Source organism: Neodiprion lecontei, chromosome 5 (assembly GCF_021901455.1).
Source record: "Neodiprion lecontei isolate iyNeoLeco1 chromosome 5, iyNeoLeco1.1, whole genome shotgun sequence".
NCBI lineage: Eukaryota > Metazoa > Arthropoda > Insecta > Hymenoptera > Diprionidae > Neodiprion > Neodiprion lecontei.
Genome location: NC_060264.1, coordinates 24262064 through 24280165, shown reverse-complemented (window position 1 = coordinate 24280165; position 18102 = coordinate 24262064). Strand labels below are relative to the sequence as shown.

Below are 18102 nucleotides of genomic sequence, written 5' to 3'. Positions count from 1 at the left end.
TAACGATTCGATTACGTCGGCGAGTTGTGGGACATGTACGAATGTCGAAGGTGAACACATTTTCAAATCTTACCCCAACCATCCCGTTCTCTTCGTTTATCGAGGTGAATGAGACGACCCGTCGTTAAAATCAATCTGATCGACGATTTTGGAAATTTTTTCCACATTCACGTATAATTGTAGGTTTTTTATAAAAAATATCGTAAAACGTACGACGTTTTCCAACCTAACTTGAAATAACCTGACCTAACCACGTCTAATCTAATCCAACCATAAGGTTGTTCGTTTGTCGAATCAAAAATATCGTAAAAGATACAGCATTGTTTAAACAAACCTAGTCTAACCTGATTCAACAATCAAGTTGTTCGTTTGTCGAGGCAAATGAGACGACCCATTGTTAAAATCAATCCGAACAATTATTTCGGAATCAAATCGTAGATTTGTTGACGACAAAATGAAATACGCATGTGACAAAATTAATGTTGTACACATATTTTTGATTTTAGAGTAATATTTCACATTTCAAATCTGACGCGTGTTGTTTTCTTTCCTTTTTAGTGCATTCGTCTTTTTTTCCACGAGATATATCTTCGGAGAAAGCTTTTGAAAGAAAATTTCGCATCGTTTCGGAACTAGATTCTTTGCTTTTCTTTCTTTAATCAATGATGCGAAATTTTTGCAGGCCGGAGAAAAACTGCGAAGACGTATCGGTACTCTGATTAATTCTGAACTGATGGCGAATATTTTCACGGGACAAAGCGTATCGCAATGAAAATATTTTCATGCGTACATTCTCAAAGACATTGGTTAAATTTTGGGGAGGTTTTTCCTTCCACTTTCTCGTGAAAAAAAAAAAAAAAAAAAAAAAAAAAAAAAAAAAAAAAAAAAAAAAAAAAAAAAAAACGAAAACAGCCCCAGGCCCGGTATATTTTGGTGAACCTCGGGTAAAAACTCACAATATTCGTTACGGATGATATATCAAAGGATCTTGTCGCATTAACATTTCACTTCTTGTTGCTGCGTGGGCAGTGAAATCTTTTCAGAAGGCTTAGTCTCGCACAAGAAGCCAGCCGATTTCTCACGGGCATAAGAACGACACACACGTTCGAATTATTTTGGTAGCGGATGTAACGCTAAGGATCCGCTTTGCGGAGACGGTGCGAGTTTTCTTTACGGTATTTGCGAAACCATACCAAGGATGTTACAAATAACTTCTCGTCCACGAATCGTACGTTACGACGAACGTTCGGCGGTTTTTTGCGTATAATATGGATATTCGAGGTAAATTCTTGCTCGGTCGTTTTGCAATTGTAATCATAGGCAGCAGTTCCTGCATGATTTTCCGAGGATGATTGAAACGTATCAAAAACAACCAGAGAATCCCGTGATTTCAAATCCTTAGTTGAATATTAAGTGTTTTTCATTCTGCTTCCGTAATTTCAGTTCCATGTTCCACGATTTCCTCTGAAAGTTACAGTAAACGTCGGATTAAATTAAATTTCTCCGTCGTTTCGGGCTGTCACTCCAATTTCGACGAGTGTAATGATACGAGTAGTTACGTCAAAGGAAAAATATTGTTCGTTCCGTTCGTTGAATGAATCGGTTGCATGTACGCGAAGTACGCGAATCGACTAAGAATTTAATTACTTCATTTCACGAAGTGAGCGCGTTCAGCAGAGGTTGTGCAATCGGTGAAAATGCGTATAATGCGGATATATCTTCCCAGCTTTTATCTTGATTGGGACAAATTATTCACACAACATTGGAGAATTTCAGTGAACCGTGCAACACGATTAATGAAAGTAGAAACAGATTTGTCGGAACAGCACATTGCAAATGAATTGAAAACGGCAAGAATTTCGATAAGTTACATCGAACAATTATTGTAAACTTCACGCGTTTCATGCACAAGCATTTTCAACAATTTCCTTGCGAAATACGTTTCTGAACAACTATCGCGAGGACCTAATAATTTTAAGTGAGATTGAAAAATGGTAAACGACGATTTGGGTACGGATTGATTGTTACTTTTAGGCCTGGAATATTTTATCGTTACAAGAGAAAAATCTCGACGTTTAAATTTTCCAAGCTACAGGCGACCTTCAGCCTCTGAAAAGCGCAGTAAAATTTGAAAAAGCGTGCGTAACGTGAACAAACAGCTTTCTATTCGGCTCTCAGAGCGAAATCAACCGGATCGGAACTGCATGAAGAATTCTGGAAGCTTGTGGCACAAATTTCCGGTGCAAACGTGACCAGATTCTGTGCGAGATCGTACAAAAGTGTAGCTGGAAGATTTGATTTTCCAATATTTCCTGATGTTTTGGTGCGCGGCAGCATCGAAATGTGATTGTCACTGAGATTTCTAGCATTTTTTTTATCTTCCTGTTTCGATATTTTTTCTTCCGCTGTCGGAAGAAGATTTCTGGCGGGTAAAGAAACAGGGTAGAGAAATCAAGGCCTAAAGCAAACGGATGAAAACTAATCCCGCAGAACGCAACGCGATAAAGGAATACAAGATCATGAGTGAAGTTGTGGGTCATGCGGCAAAATCCCTCGCGACGATAAGTCAAACGGCGAATTTTCTTCTCCTGTTTCTTTGCTCCTCGAGCCGGTAATAACTCACGTCTTTCTTATGAAAAATTCGAATGATATTCTTTCAGCTGCGGTAACCCAAAGTTTAAATGCTATTGGATGAAAATGAGCCACGCTCGTTAAAATGACGAAAATTTTGATAAATGAATGTAATATTCTCACTTCTCGTTGCGAAAGTCATTCCACCGCTACGAGATGATCGACATTTTTCACTGGCCAAAATTTTGGCATGACACTGAAGTTTAAAGTAATCAAGTAACATCACTGTAACTAAAAACCTAAAAAATGCACATTTTCTTTTTTTTAAATCAAAGAAAAGTTAATAAGATGATGATATTTTTGGAAGTTATTAGGCATATATTTAAGTATAATACAAAAAAATTATTATCAAAAAATATTCCAAAATGGTGACACTGTAACTGTGTTGTAACTGGTGCAATTTTGAAAGTCGAAAAAAAAAAAATTAAACATTACTCAATCCACATATTAATAGCTATGGAAATGCGTTGGGGATTTTCGATAAGTGAATTTAAACATTATTCATTAACAAATAAGTGCACTTTCTGTAGTCTAAGATTGAACATTTCCATTCAAATACTCGCCTATTACACAAAAAATTAATATTTTCAAAATCCCTTGCGCACTTCTCTGACTATAGACATGTAGTTGAGTAGTTTTTTTTTCTTTAGATTTGCAAATTGCCTCGCAAGAATGGCTCCGGTGTTATAATTTTTTTAATATTTGTTGATAATAATTTTTTGTATCATACTTGAATATATTCCCGATAACTTCCTTAAATATTATTATCTCATTACCTTTTACGCCATAAAAAAAAAATAAATAAAAATGACGAGGAAAGCGTTCTTCTTTCGTTTTTACAGCGGTGTTGCCCCTGAATTTAAAAAACATGCTTTGCACTTATTTCAAATGAGAAAAATTTCTGAAAGACATTCCGTTACGAATAGCAGATGAATTTTGAAACTCCGGTCTTTAAACATTTCGGTTCTAGATCTGATCTCACCCATTCTTATAATTCAGAAAGAAAACTCGATTAGGTATTCGCCACCGGTTTATATACGATCCGAATGTGTATACACGAGAATTCTCGAGATGAAAGGCAGCAGTCCCTGAGGTAGCGCAGAGATATGCGGAGACGTGGAGAGACAGGAGATAAAGCCCACCGACCGAGGAAGCATAAATTCGTCTCGCTGTAATGTATGTAAATAACATGCCCATTCTTTTGACCCACTGAGCAACGTACAGAATCGCGCATCCATATATAAAATGGAAAACTTTTGACTTGCGGAACGTATTCGCGAAGATTGGATTTTTCTTCGCAAGTATTCAACGACATCGGATTTCATTCTACAGCCGATGGATTACGCAGGTATCGTTACTTGTTACTGAAAATTGTTGGCACGAAGAGTACGAAGACTGCAGTCGTTAAAGATCGTTTTCTTATCAGTAATTTCCTCTTAAAACCAGGTGAAATCAATTTGTACTAACGATAAGTTTCATTCACTAATTATTTTGCCCGGTGGTCAAATTCTTCACTCTCCAAATTACTCGAGACAAACAAGAGTAATAATTGAAACGATATAAATGATATTGTATTGTTTCAAACCTGTTTTCTCCAACTCCTACAGACTTGACTCTTCAATTCCGATTTATCACCGTGTATTAAATTAACTCCGGAACACACGCTGGTCGACTTATTAATGAGACAAACTACACCGATGTGAGTCGGCCAAGTTATGATCGTGACAGGGAATTGTGTACAAACTATATCGATGTTTGAAGTAGGGTAAAATCGTCGGGAGCTTATCGATCTTGGTAAACATTTGGGCTAGGCTAATATTGCGATATCCACACGGTGAGGTATCGAACTCGATCATGTTGATTCCGGGAGATAATCGTCAACACGGTTCGCCGTTCGCGTCCTCCTTGGGTGCGCCAATCTTGTAAATATTTGCCGATCGCATTGATGGGCGTTATTGATCGTGATTTCAGGGCAAATCAGGTTATTTTCTGCCGCATTAACCAGAGCGGAATGACGAAGCGACACCCCAGGAACGTGTGTTGAAAAATTTCGAACTCTTTTCTCAGCTGTGGGAGGAAATAAACACCAGTTGCTGTTTAATCACGTTTCGAAGGTCTTTTTTGCCGAAACTGAAAAGATATTCAACTGGTTCAACCAATAGCCTGACGTTTCTGTTTTAAAACAAAGTTCGATGCAAAGTGTAGGCGGGAAATTGTTTTGACACATTTTTCGGGACACTTGGAAAATAATTAATTGCCGTGCAATCGTTCTCTTAGTTTTGTACAGGGTGAAAGAAAAATCAGCAGTTGCAATTTCGCCAATTGATTCTCCAGGTTTGGATCAAAACTGTTAAATTGACATTCGTTCAGATTTTCGAGGTCAAACAAACTCAACATTTTATAACGATGATGTTATTCTACGCGTAATATTGTTATCAGAAATTCAGCATTTTTGTCAAACTCTCTGGTTATGGACGGAAAAAAGGCGCGTGAAGGTTTTGGAGATCATTGTTCGTCGATTGATTTTACCCGGCTTTTAAACTGTCAAGGTGTTTGATTCAGAATACAAATCTTTGATCTGCATGGAGAGCTTTCTAAATAATTCTACGAACGATTTATTTCGTTGGATTTTCTGCGAGGCAGGCAATATTCACATTCCTGAAAATCTTTAAGCGCAAGTTGAAACTCTTCAGTGACGATGTTCAATATTTCTATTAAGCTAGCAGTTTACTCTCGACTTTAACTCTTTGAGGCACACATTATTGTGCTCAGTCAACTTTCATACGAATATAGTATTCCAGGAGTTACGGGGTCGATGATTACGAATCTGAAATCGGATTTAAAAAATTGAAAACGGGCGATCCAATATGGCGGACGAAAATTTCGGGGTTTCGGGGTCGCTGATTGGATTCGCCTTAGTGAATTATAAAAATCTGACTTCAGATTCGTCATCAGCGACCCCAAAAACCCCTTCACTGCGTTTTGCGTCCGGATTCGATCAAATTAAAAATTTTCAAGCGCCATATTGGACCCACCATTTTGTCAGATTCGTAATCAGCGAGCCCAAAAACTTATAATTCATTTAAAACATGTATATGTGTAGAGTAGTAAGTTTCTCAGAAATGAATTATTCCATCACTTCTCACGTTTTTCCGCAATCAGTTTGTTTCCAGCAATAATAATTCACATCACGTCGCAATACCTACTCTCGAGTATTGAAAACCTCTCAGGATACAATCAGAAATACGAAAAAACCGCCGAGGAATAAGTTTCCAAAGTTCTCTAAATCTAAAAAAAATCGATTCGAAATAGGCGGTAAAAATACTTGCCACTAGGACTCAACGGTCCAATGAAACATTCAGACTACGTTGGTAGACACGGAAAGCTCCGAAGCCCATACAAGAAGTGGAAAGACAAGTTTGACGTACTTTTCAGCATATCCGAATCTAACCCTCCGAGATATTTTCTCTATCGAGGTACGATCTCGTCTTCGCGAATACGTCGGTGCGAGAGAAATTTGAATGGAAAAATTTGCAGTACCCGGGCGGGAAAGGTGTGAATAAAAATAAGCCAACCGTTTTACGGGCAGTCTTTGATACAGCGGTAGAAAAGAGCAGTTGGGTGCATGCAAATTCATGAGCGAATATATATCTTTTGCTACACGACGCCTGCGTATTTCCTAGCAACTTCCGGGAGCATTGTCGGCGGCAGAGTCGGCATCCCACGCCCCATATCGCGGCCCCATCCTGCCCGATACTACCAAGATTTACGAGTAAACTAGGCGAGCCCCCTAACTAATAGACCTGGAAGTTACGGGGCAATTCAATTTCATTTGGAGAACGAGCAACTGTCTCGAGCGGCACTGAACTAATCGGCCCCGAAATCGATGCCTTTTTAATCATTTTATGACGAGATCGCTGCAGAATTATCGAAGTACAAGAACACTGGAGTTGCAAAGAAAAGCTTACGTGTAGCTGCTACGGTTAAAAATTTCGTACGTTTGTTCGACTTTACTCTCAGAACCATAATATCACTGTACCGGATTTTATTTTATTTTATTTTTGTAATAAACTCAACGTATCTTCCAATCAGATGATTGTAATCAATATATCTCTATGCAACATTGTAACACTAAATATTCAACGACGATGAAAAGATAAAAAAAAAGTATTCCATGCAGCCTTTTGAATAAACTGAGCGATCGTAAAGTATGAAGTCAAAATTGGTCTGCGAGATTTTCAACAATTTTGAGGTGATTTGACGTTTTTTTTTTTTTTTTTTTTTCACATTCAAACAGTTCCTTTATTTCTTTTCTATTTTCTTACTTTTGGAATTACTTACCTAGGAATCTCACGGATATAATCTTTTGATTAATAAAAATATGCGTACTTACGGCTAACTCGTGATAAAATTATTAAAAAGTATCGATTCTTGGCCAACCAACCTGTTTAATTTCTTTCCCTCATCGGCTTGTTCTGTTTTTACGCCTTCTTATTTCACCAGTGAAAAGGTAACGGATCTTTTCTCGGGGTTGCACGGTTTTTAGATTGCTTTAACGCCGAGACCTCTAAGAGAATTTCTATGGTAAATGAATGAAAAAAAATTACAACGGGAACAATCAGGGTGAACAAAGCGTTCCCACCTTCCGTTGTACAATGAAATATGTGAATTTGGATCCTTCGCCGGTTATTTTCTGACTTCCGAGCGCGATTTGAGACGATTACCCAGAATACAGTATGTGCGAATTACTCCAAGGATTCGCTTTTGTTCGTTACGTAACAAGGGGTGAAGGAAACGAGTTGCTGATTAAATTTTTTTATTTGTTTTTATTCTCCCTTTCCTTTTTACATCGGAGTATATCGGCAAAGAACGATCCCGGCCAATTTTTGTGGTGCAAGTAGCCCGAGTGTTTATATTTTTTTGATACAGCGAATTTGCCATCAAAGGTTTTCATGTTTTTCAAGAAATTGTTGAGCGTTTATTTGAACTTCCGACACGGAAGAATTAATTGTTAGTATTTTCGTTGATGAATAATTCTTTTTAATCTGGAATTAGTTTGATAAAAAAAAATGTACAGTTCATACAAATATTTCTTGGATTTTGGATCGAGCTTTGGTGTAAAATAGATTCAGCCGGTTTTTAGTATTGTTTTCAAATTGTTGGTTCAACTGCAAAAGACAGGCTTGTTTTTTTCTAGTAACTATTAATATCCCATCTTTTAAAGCACGGATATCGACATTTGATTACGAGTAAATAATCAGCAATTGATTTCTTCCTACAATATTAAACGTACTCGTACTTTCCGTGAGTTGCAATTAAAAAAATAACGAGCTCGGAAAACTTGTTTCAAGTTTAATTTCTTATATCGGAGATGGTAGTTCTGTAGAATGAGAATGAAACATGAAATAATGCTCTATAATTCTTCAAATCACTCGAGAGGATAATTTTAATGAGATGAAAATATTACCGGAGAGCGTAACAAAGTTTTTCTGAGTTATCTCAAATAGAGAAAAACTAGCGACACATATTTTTCAAAATTCAACTTGATAACGTGAAATAAAAAATATAAACTTCTCAATGCATCGTATAACTGAACTAGATGATTCAAGAAAAATCTTTGAAAAAATCATAAAACAAACAGATGTCGTTTTTTACTGACGTTGTCGGCTAGCATGCAAGATTTAGTCCTGGGCTATTTTTCCCACCTCAAGGCTTTTAAAAAATTTTCAAAAAATCCAGGTGATCAGTTTCAAGTGCCTACTTGATATTCCAACAGTTTTCATTACGAAATTTTCAATTGATTGATCGGTAGAAATGTTTAAACAATGAAAATTTCCCGAGACACCGATACGTGAGAAAGTCACACTGAGAAAAATTTCATTTGTTACAGTAACTAGAAAAATTCAGTAACACAGTTGTCGTTAGAAAAACTGTTTGTATGTACAAATTTTCATTTTGTACCTAGAACTATATTTTCCGATCGTGGTAAAAAATGAAAACAGTTAAGGACCGACCGAAACTACAAATTTCTCCCAGTGTACGCGTGTCCGCGTATCGCATCCCGAGCGTTGAACAACAGTTATTAAAATTGCTCAACGGATTTCAGTTTCTACTTTATCCAGCTTGTCGTTTCGGGGGTGCATCAGCGAGGCGAGGGTGGCTACGCCGGCGAAATTAGAATAGATATTAGGTTGTAATTGTTAAGCAGGCCGCGCGTACACCCCGTTCAACTAACGACGGTCAGCTTGAGATAATAGCGCTGGTCCAACGGCAACGGAATACAACTCCGGGATTACATTGTTACTGGCAACAGATTTGCATATTACCGTATACTAGGTTATATATGTACACCCAACCAACCAGCTGCAGCCCTGCGCCACCCAGTCTCGAATAGTCGTCAATCCCCGTAAACTCACCCCCTTGGCTTTGTCCAAATTACCAATTATCAATTCTCTATGCAAATTGCTCAGAGTATTGTAGGTACTACGGATACTTACAGTTTTTAATCGCACTTTCTTCTCGTCGATTTTAAATCGGTTGTTCGGTCGCCGAATACTCACCGCGTTCACTTTATTTATTCAATAACCTTTAACGTTCGTGTAAATATCGTGTTTCTTTTTAACTGAATAATTTTTGTAATATCCAAGTCACGGAACTTATATTTCTTCGATAGAAAGTCGTACTCGCTTTACTATTTCAATAAATAACCGCACATGTTTGTGATTTGCTGCAACTTGTATTCGAGTCCGAAGTATCTTCGAAAACATTTATTATTTCTTTCTTACAAGAGTTCTTGTAGTTTTCTGGTACGACCTATTACGAGAGTTTTTTACGAACAGAAAAAACTTACAGCCTGGCGTCAACTGTCAGGAAAATAATTTCAACCCGTTCAACAAACATCAATTCAGTACAAAAGGTGAGAAAATTATCGTACATTGGGAGAAATTAATGTTTCCTAAATCTCAATGCTTTTCAACTGCAATTCCGACCGAGAGATGTTGGATTATTTTTTTTCTCGAGTTTCTTTTGGTTATTCGGAAACGATGTTGGAAAAATATTCACAATTGAACATGCGATAAAAAAAGTGATCAAATATTTTCCGAAAAGTTCTGCGATTTTACAAAACCGTTATACATGTTTCAGAAATTTATCAATTGTACGCCCACTTTCCGGTTTACCGGATAGGTACGGAAACTTTAGATAAAAAACAAAATTCGAACTTTGTTAAAAAAAAAGTATCGATCCTTATTCGTCGAAAAGCACTCGTCTCTTTGGGTATATCAATGATTTTGAAACGGGGAAGAAATAAGATTGACGCTAATACCCGGAGTGAGGCAAACAATAGAAGGGGATCGAATCGTGGATCAAGATAGGTGAAAGCGGTATCTAAAGCGACTCGGTTTCATAGACGTTATGATGTTCAAGGCCGGAGGAGGATAGGTTGGGTATTAATTCAGAGAGCCCTGGGTGGTCCTGAATTTTCATAGAAACGCGTTAACGCGGATGAAATGCGACGGTTAATTAGGAAAACACCCTTAACGCTTTCAAGGTTAGATCGGAAAGATAGGCCCGACATGTGCCGGGCTAAACGCGATTAGGTACAAAGTCAGACGTGTACCGGGCTGCATGATCTCGGGGATTCCAGATCCACGAGACAAGAGACGAACGTCCGTGAGTCGCGGCAAGGCTTTGGCCCATCACCCGAAATGAAAAATGAACCAATATACGGGACCGAGTGAGGGACTTGTATCCAATAATCAGATATCAGCCTACCTCGAACTCCCCTAAGCCTCCGCCGAAGAGTATCTCGTTTCGCGCTTCTGCTTCAGCCACACGACGCTGCTCTGCTGGATAGGAGACGAAAAAAGAAAAAAGAAAAAACACAAAAAAAAAGCTCCCTGCAGTCTTTTTCAAAGTGATTCTCTTCCTTTGGCGCTCAACTTGCCGCGCCCCTCGCACTCTGGATAAAAAAAAAAAAAATGAAAATGAAATAAATAAAAAAGAACCGAGCCACTTTGAGAACACGATTTTTCTTACCCGTAAAAACAATATTTCATTTAACAAAGGGACGCCGACAAACCTCTCTGCACCATTATTTAAAACTGGAAATTTCTTAAAGATTTAGATTCCACGTGATTCCAGATATCAGGATCTCTGATCTGACTGCGTTGCGTAGTTTTCGGAAGTACTGCGAAAGACTTGTATATGGGGTTTTAGATATTTTACCGGGTTTCAAGCGTTTTGGCAAAGGAATCCTTACACGATTTCGAGGATTGTTATGGAAAATTCTATGGGGTTTGAAGGATTATTGGGGGGGATTCTGTGGGGTTTAAGGGATGGTTATGGGGAATTCTATGAGGGTTGAAGGATTGTTATGGGGAATTCTATGGGAATTGAGGAAATTTTATGGAATTTGAAGGTAAATTATGGGGAATTCCGTGGGGATTGAAGGATTGTTATGCGGAATTCTGTGGGGTTTGACGTTTTTCAATGGTGGGGGGTTTTATGGGATTTGAAGAATTGTTATATAACGCCCCCCCCCCCCCCCCCCCACTCTTGCGAGAATCGGGTGTCGGTTTGAAAATTTATATGTAAATTTGATGGCCGGATGTTAGAGCCGCCAGGCATGACGAATCATCTTCCTTGAAAACTTGTCAACTTCGCAAAGAACGATAAAAGTAACTACGGAACGAGCTTCGCGGTTTTAAGTGAATGAGATTGAAGCTTCACTGAAAGCGGCAGAGGGTTTTGAATCGGCGGATATTGGAAATCAACTCTGTACGAAAAGCAACCGCGCGAGGGTTGTTATTAGCGTCAGTTGCCCTCCCCCCCCCCCAGAATTGAACGCCTAACGCTTCACCGGAATTAACCGAATTAACGGAATCAACGATAGCATTGACGGCTGTTGCAATTATCAGATATTGTGCCCGATTTGAGGGCCAGGCTCGCGTTCACTGGCCGTTCAATGGCGATCAGCTCTTCAGCTGCCCTCTGCCGCCCCCTTTTCCTCGCTCCAAATTACAGATCAGGAACCAGGATCAGCCTCGTTCTAATGTGATTATCGTCGACTATTCACAGATCATAGACCAATTCGATTCCACGTTGCACCGCGACGTTTACGCAGCTGCAGCTTTGCCTGACTGAGGGAAGAATAGTGAGGAATGGAAAGAGAGTGGCGGAAGAAAGGTAACGAAGGAAGAACGCAAGAATGGAAAATTGAGGCTTGAAGAGAGCCTGAAACTAAGAGAGAGAGAGAGAGACAGGGAATGGGAAAACCTGGCAATGCCCGGATTAGCCTGTATCCGGTTTCACCCCTTTCGCCGAGCTCGTAGGGCGAAATTGTCGCTTACAGGGCTTCGTATTGTTTTTCTGTCATTGCAACGCCGGTGAGTGCAACACGAGGAGCGACGGCTGCTGGAATTGTGAGTATACGAGGGTGAACAAGATCCCGCTATTCCGAGAGGGGAGAAACCGGGGGTCAAATGAGGGATGGAAATAAAGAAGGAAACTCTTGGTGAAAAGTAATACGAATCTGGTACGACTGAAGTTGTGGCTCGGTTGAGTTTATAATTCGTGTCGTTCCAACGTCGAGAAATAACATTCTACGCGAGTTTAAATTTCATTTTCATTCTTCTTTTAATCTTTTAAACTCGGTATAATATTGAAGATAAAATTTAGCAGTGTGACTTTCTCATACTTGCCGCCTTTGTTCTTTCAGAATTCAATTCTTGATTCGATACAAAGATGCGATAATCTCGATGGTTGGAACGAAGTTTAAACAAATTTTATATTTATTCTGATTGAAAATTGTTTGGGTCAAAAGAAGGATTGTGTAAAAAGATGAACGTTCTACGTTATATGGAAGATCGCGCTCATTTAACTTTTCGCTTGTTTTCAAATTTTTTTGAATTTGTGAAGTAACGCGTCGTAGCACTAGAATTATTATTTCTTTCCTGACGTTTATGTTCAACCCGAACATCGGGATCCGTGAAATATCAATATATCAATCGGGAATCTTATTCTCCTAAAATAAAAGTTCACACTTGAATTATATCTATTTTATGAGATTGAATTACCAATGAAAAGATCGTCAAACAACTTCTCAAACATCAACTGGAGACTTGATACTACAAGTATAGGTCTTAGTCAAGTAAATTGATATTATGATTTACGTAAGCGATGAAAAAAAAAAATTATTCACGGTTGTTCGTAAATGTAAAAAAAAATGTACAACAGTGAAAAATCAACTGAGCGTGTTCTTTCACATAACGTAGAACGCTCATCTTTTGCCGAAACATTTCTTCTAACCTAAACAAACTTTTCAAGGGATGCCATGGTGGAAAATCGCAGATTCTTTTTTTCCGTACACTTACATGCCTAAAACCTGCCTCTCACGGTCTGATTATCACTTTCTTGGCCCGCGGTAAATAGGCATAGAAAATTAATGCAGGGATGTTAGTAGGCGAGATCAAGTCTCAGCGATGTTGCTCCCCTACTCTCATAGTTTTACCCTGTTACTTTACCCGGTTCGTCTTGAACAATGATCGCTTGCATCTACGTAAAACCCTCTTTCCTCTCCTCTTTAATTTGCATAAAAGGGTTGATCGGTGCCTCGAAATTACCATCAAATTATCTGAAAGTGAATCACTGGTCGAGTGTGACCACGTGTGATGTCCGATGCTAGGATAGTTTACAACTAGCCTGGTAAAGCCCAGCAACACAGTGCACAGCGGTGTGCAATAAATACAAAGCTGGAAGTTGGCGTCAGGCATCCCATCCCCCTCCAAGTCCAGGGTTATGGCTCCGTGTGGCGATGGTGCGGCATTAGTCGCGCTCTCACGAGTTTGGATCCGAATACCCAGAGGTATAATTTCGTTAGTGGACGATTTCGCGGTGGAGTGTGGAGTCGCGTATGCCGCAGTCGTGGCTGCAGTTGAGCAAACAGATCCGTCTGTTATGCATACGCATAGTCAAGGACGTAACTTACTTTGCGAATAACTCGACCCAGGCACACCGTACACGGGATCCATAATACCAGCGATGAAAGCTCGGCCGGTCTTTCCACAATGCAAATTGGGAATGCACGGTTCGATTACCGTTGACACCGGGTCTGTGTTGCCCCATTTGAATAAGCAATACCTACAGGGAAAAGGATTGGGCGTTGAGTCGATCATCACGCTCGAAGTATCATGGTCATCCAGCTGGTTCGGCACGGGGTCTAAATTTGTTCGTACCATGTTAGTTTTCGAATTAGAAAAGCGAGATTTTCTCATTTGAGCAGCACCACGTGTAACAGAAATTCATTGGAAGTCCTTTCATTGACATCCGAGGCAATAGACGGTCAAAACTGGGGCGAGGCGCGATGCGGCGATCGCGTGTTTCGAGAATGAATGCGCAATAAAGCTGCACACTATGCGTCGCTGCCTTCCATGCATCGTCTGGAATTTAATTATAAAACATGCCGCAAATATCGCTTGGCTTATGCCCGTGCTTGGCTAGAGCTAGAGAGACAAGTTCAAGAATGGAGAGAGGAGAAGCAAGAACAACGACAAACTAATTGTGCTCAGTTATAAGTGCTTGCGGATATGACGGCTGAGACTTAAATTCTATGATACGGGTACATCTTTGCTGACAATCTGTAAAGTCGTGACTTGAAAAAACTTTGCTTCACGTCAGATGAGAAGGGTAAAGACCCTCTCAATTCATTGATTGAAGTGGTTTTCGGTGACGGAGTGAAATTAGAGAACCAAGAGACGTCGCCAGCACAACAGGTCCAGTTTCAGAGCACCCGTAGCAAGAATATGAACTACGCTGTTTTGTGTGTAGATTTTAATCGAGACGAAAGCAACCGGTTTCTTATGCCGTGAATTCGCGGATTCGTGAATTCAGAAATCAGCTGCTTTCATACATGCGGCTTTGCAGCTTCGAATAAACAAAAAAGAAAAAAGTCAGAGATCGAGTGACAGGCGAAAAGCTTCCAAAGTGGATTAGAGAAACCGATGCTTCAAAGGACCGAGACTCAAGTGGAGTTTCCTTCAGGATGACAGGTCCGTGGTCTTATTTTCAGAAACCGCGAGCATTTTTACTTCTCCTCTTAAACTTCCATCCTTCGAACGTAAAATTTTAATCAATTTTTGTACGTACATTCGATGTACGGGGACCATCATCCGCTGATACGGTCTATGGATATAACCCGTAAGCAGGGCAGAGCAAAGCGTTCCTTCCAAGGATCGAGGAACTTGGTTTTTATATCTGCCCGAATAACTAACAGAGACCGCGATGTCAATCGTGGGTACTTGGATCGAAGGGTGCATCGCTCCTCGTAGCAACAGTTTTGTGCCGATAGGCGAAGAGGCTTTCCCAAGCAGCTATAGGACGTTTAATTTTCGCAGGACGGTCTCGTGGGGCGGTTTTATGAGCGCGAGCGATATAAACCTATTTAAGGCCTTCACCTACGGGCACATGCCAACCTACGTACGTGTATCCACGCGTAGATAGTGTACGAAGACGGCGTGCGTTCGCGGCTAAAATGCCACTCAGAAAGACACCCGAATCGCCGGTATCTCTCGCGCATATGTCGCATTTCCGTTCCAAGTTATGGCTGGTTTACGACCGTTCGGCTGAATCGCGCATCCCCAGAATGTATCGTGGCCGTTGTCGACCGTCAGCAGTCGTAATCGATTGTCTCTCTCTTAATTAAAACGCGACGGGGGCAGAAAGGCAATAGAAACACGAGAGGGGGGAACGAGCGAAGATATATTGTTTTGTTCCACTTCTCGCTATCGTGCTTCCGAGTTTACGCAAAGGATTCCACGCTCGAGCTTCGGCTCTAATTCCTACAGGGTTTCATTCTTTTCACAAAAGAAAGAACTTCAAAACAACTGTTTCTTTCCGTATATACCAATTTTTAACAATTAAAGGAGCTTTCGTCATCGACCATTTAAAATTTGTCGCAGCAAGTTTCGACGCATCTACAGTCACTCTTACCTAATTGTGAACAGAAGGAAGGACAATGAAGAATTTTCATGAAAAAACACGGATAATAGATATATACGGAGCATTGCGTGACATGTAGATCAAAATTCTAACGATAAGTTGATGTTTCAGATTGACTTTATAATTTTTTTGTATGAAAGCACACGACGAAAAACGCGAACACAATTTTTTTTCAGAATTTTTCGACTCGGTGTATCTGAAGTATGGTTTAAAAAGTTGAAAAATGCATCGACAGAATATCTGCCCAGGTCATGGATACCCTGTTATTCGAGGTGTTCAATGAAAAATCACAAAAACTTCTCGAGAATTTTCACTGAGTCCGAATTACCGTTTGACAAACCGGTGTTTGCAATGTTTTGGTACTACAAACTAAAAGTGGATGGTAATAATGTCGGTAACGCATTTTCGAACGCATTTTCGAACGCTGCTAACGACAAACTGATACAGCACTCATCGACGGATGAGCCAAAAGTGACAAATCCATTAGCATTGGAGACATTTAGTCGATGGGATTGCCGACTATGATCGCGAAAAACAAAAACAACAAAAGTATGCGCTTTTATTGACTTGAAAACTTCACCTCGTAATATTAATATTGAAGTGTTTCTGGCGGTCGTGTATAAAAAGTTGACATCAACTCTCATCACACGGATGATGATTCCTAATAACGAGTCTACACAAGTGGCACGTTTGTTTGAGAATATTGAACTCGACACGCACCGTCGTCTTGAGTATTATTACAGCTAGATACGAGTTTTACAATGTCTTGTGTCATAGGCAACAGTAAGGAACAAGAATTCCGATACCTCGAATATAATAAATTTTGGGATTAGACTGGAATGATACTGTATTAGGAGTTTCATCCCTCACGGAAAAGACCCTTAACTTGGGTTTAAATTCGCATATTCAACTTTTTTCTGGTGAGAATTTAGCATTATCTACGAGTTGGGGGTTCGAATTTAAACCCAAGTTGGGATTTTTTCCAAAAGGGCAGATAAGCTCGTTTGCTGCCTGACTTCCACGAAGCCCCCCGTCAATTATGGCAACCATGGTTCTGAATAATACGGTCCTTGAAATTATTCGGAGTTGGTTTAAAACCAGAAACAGTATACCTAGATTTATCAACAACTAATCAGAGAAGGGTATACTCAGCGTTCACGAATACTAACTGTGATAGACTGACAATGAATGAAATAAACAAGTGAGCTAAAGCACATTTTAGCTGATCTGATTGAATGATCTGTTTACGGGCGTTTTAGTTGCAACAAACAATTCAATCAGCCTAAGCAGCCTGAAATGCTTCAAGCAAATAATTTTTCATCAGTTGATATGAATTGACACGTAAAATTCTCAAATTTGTTACTGATGCGTAAATGTGACACGATTATTGATACTGAGTTTTCACTCCAGCTGTATGTGATTTTTTTTCACGTTATAGATCCTCGATTAACAGAAATAAATAAGCCCTTGGGGTCAGCTACACCGACGGGGGAAAAATCGAGGAAACAGGGGTGGACAGGCTACTTCAGTTCACCAAGCTGGCTGGCCTCACGTTGTTTCCTACACTCTAGGGTGCCCTAAGAGGCCCGGGCAAAATGGTTCAGCAGGGCTAAATACCTGGTCACCCCCACTTAATAATAACAAAACATCAACAACAACAGAAACAAATATGCTATTGCCAGAAAAAATAACGAAATTCGAACGAGTGTTTCTCTACAAATGAATGAACAAAGCATCGTCAACTGTGGGACTAATCAAAGTAACATTGTTTCAATTGATTCGTTCCATTCAATCGTCGAATGGGTTGCTGCAAATAGAGATACGGTTGACCTTATATTGATTATCATTTTTAACGTGTCGAGTAGTCTCAATTGGATCAGTTTGATTGAGCCAATATCGATTCCTACCGAACATTCATCAAACTGTTGCAACAACGAAATCTTTCTGAAACTAGTTTTATTCAATTCCCTGGAGTGATCATTTTTTACCGTCTAGATCATCGTTACAGACAGACGAATATTTGGTGATAATTCATAAAGATTGTTGGTTTGTGGTAAGAGGTGTCGGTGAGTTCCTTTAAAATCCATACGCTGCTGCGTAAGTGCAGAATAGTAGCAGCACGAAGTGCACAATACAGTGAATTAGCGATAACGTTCGAGTACCTATCGCGCCTCGTCGAATGGCATCGACGTCCGTTTAAAGCCCAGTCAATGTGTCCGCGATACTACACAGATACATAACTTTACACTACACCTGTACAGAATAGCTGAAATTGCATTGACATACGTTGAAGTAGGTCAGCCAATGAATACAAAATTATTCAATCACTTGTATGGACGCATGATAAGTACGCGTCTATTTATATTTTCGTGTAGAACTGTGGGAAAAGCATAGTAAATTTTCGTGCCAAAAATTTCATAGCAAGTAAAATTTGATCAATTGGTTGATAGAATTTGAGGACTTCATTGTCCCCCC

At 39.7% G+C, this 18102-nt stretch overlaps 1 protein-coding gene across 5 annotated transcripts in view; it reads right to left on the bottom strand.

Annotated features, from left to right (window-relative positions):
• LOC107221596 (protein turtle homolog A) overlaps positions 1–18102 on the bottom strand; it is a 413977-nt gene that overhangs the window by 141289 nt on the left and 254586 nt on the right. Inside the window, exon 1 of one of the 5 annotated variants that reach the window (XM_046739375.1) lies at positions 9129–9147. The exons of the other annotated variants lie outside the window; for them this stretch is intronic. The gene's annotated coding sequence lies outside the window, so the exon portion shown is untranslated. Of the gene's footprint in view, positions 1–9128; positions 9148–18102 lie in introns of those variants that run through there. 5 annotated transcript variants of the gene reach the window in all.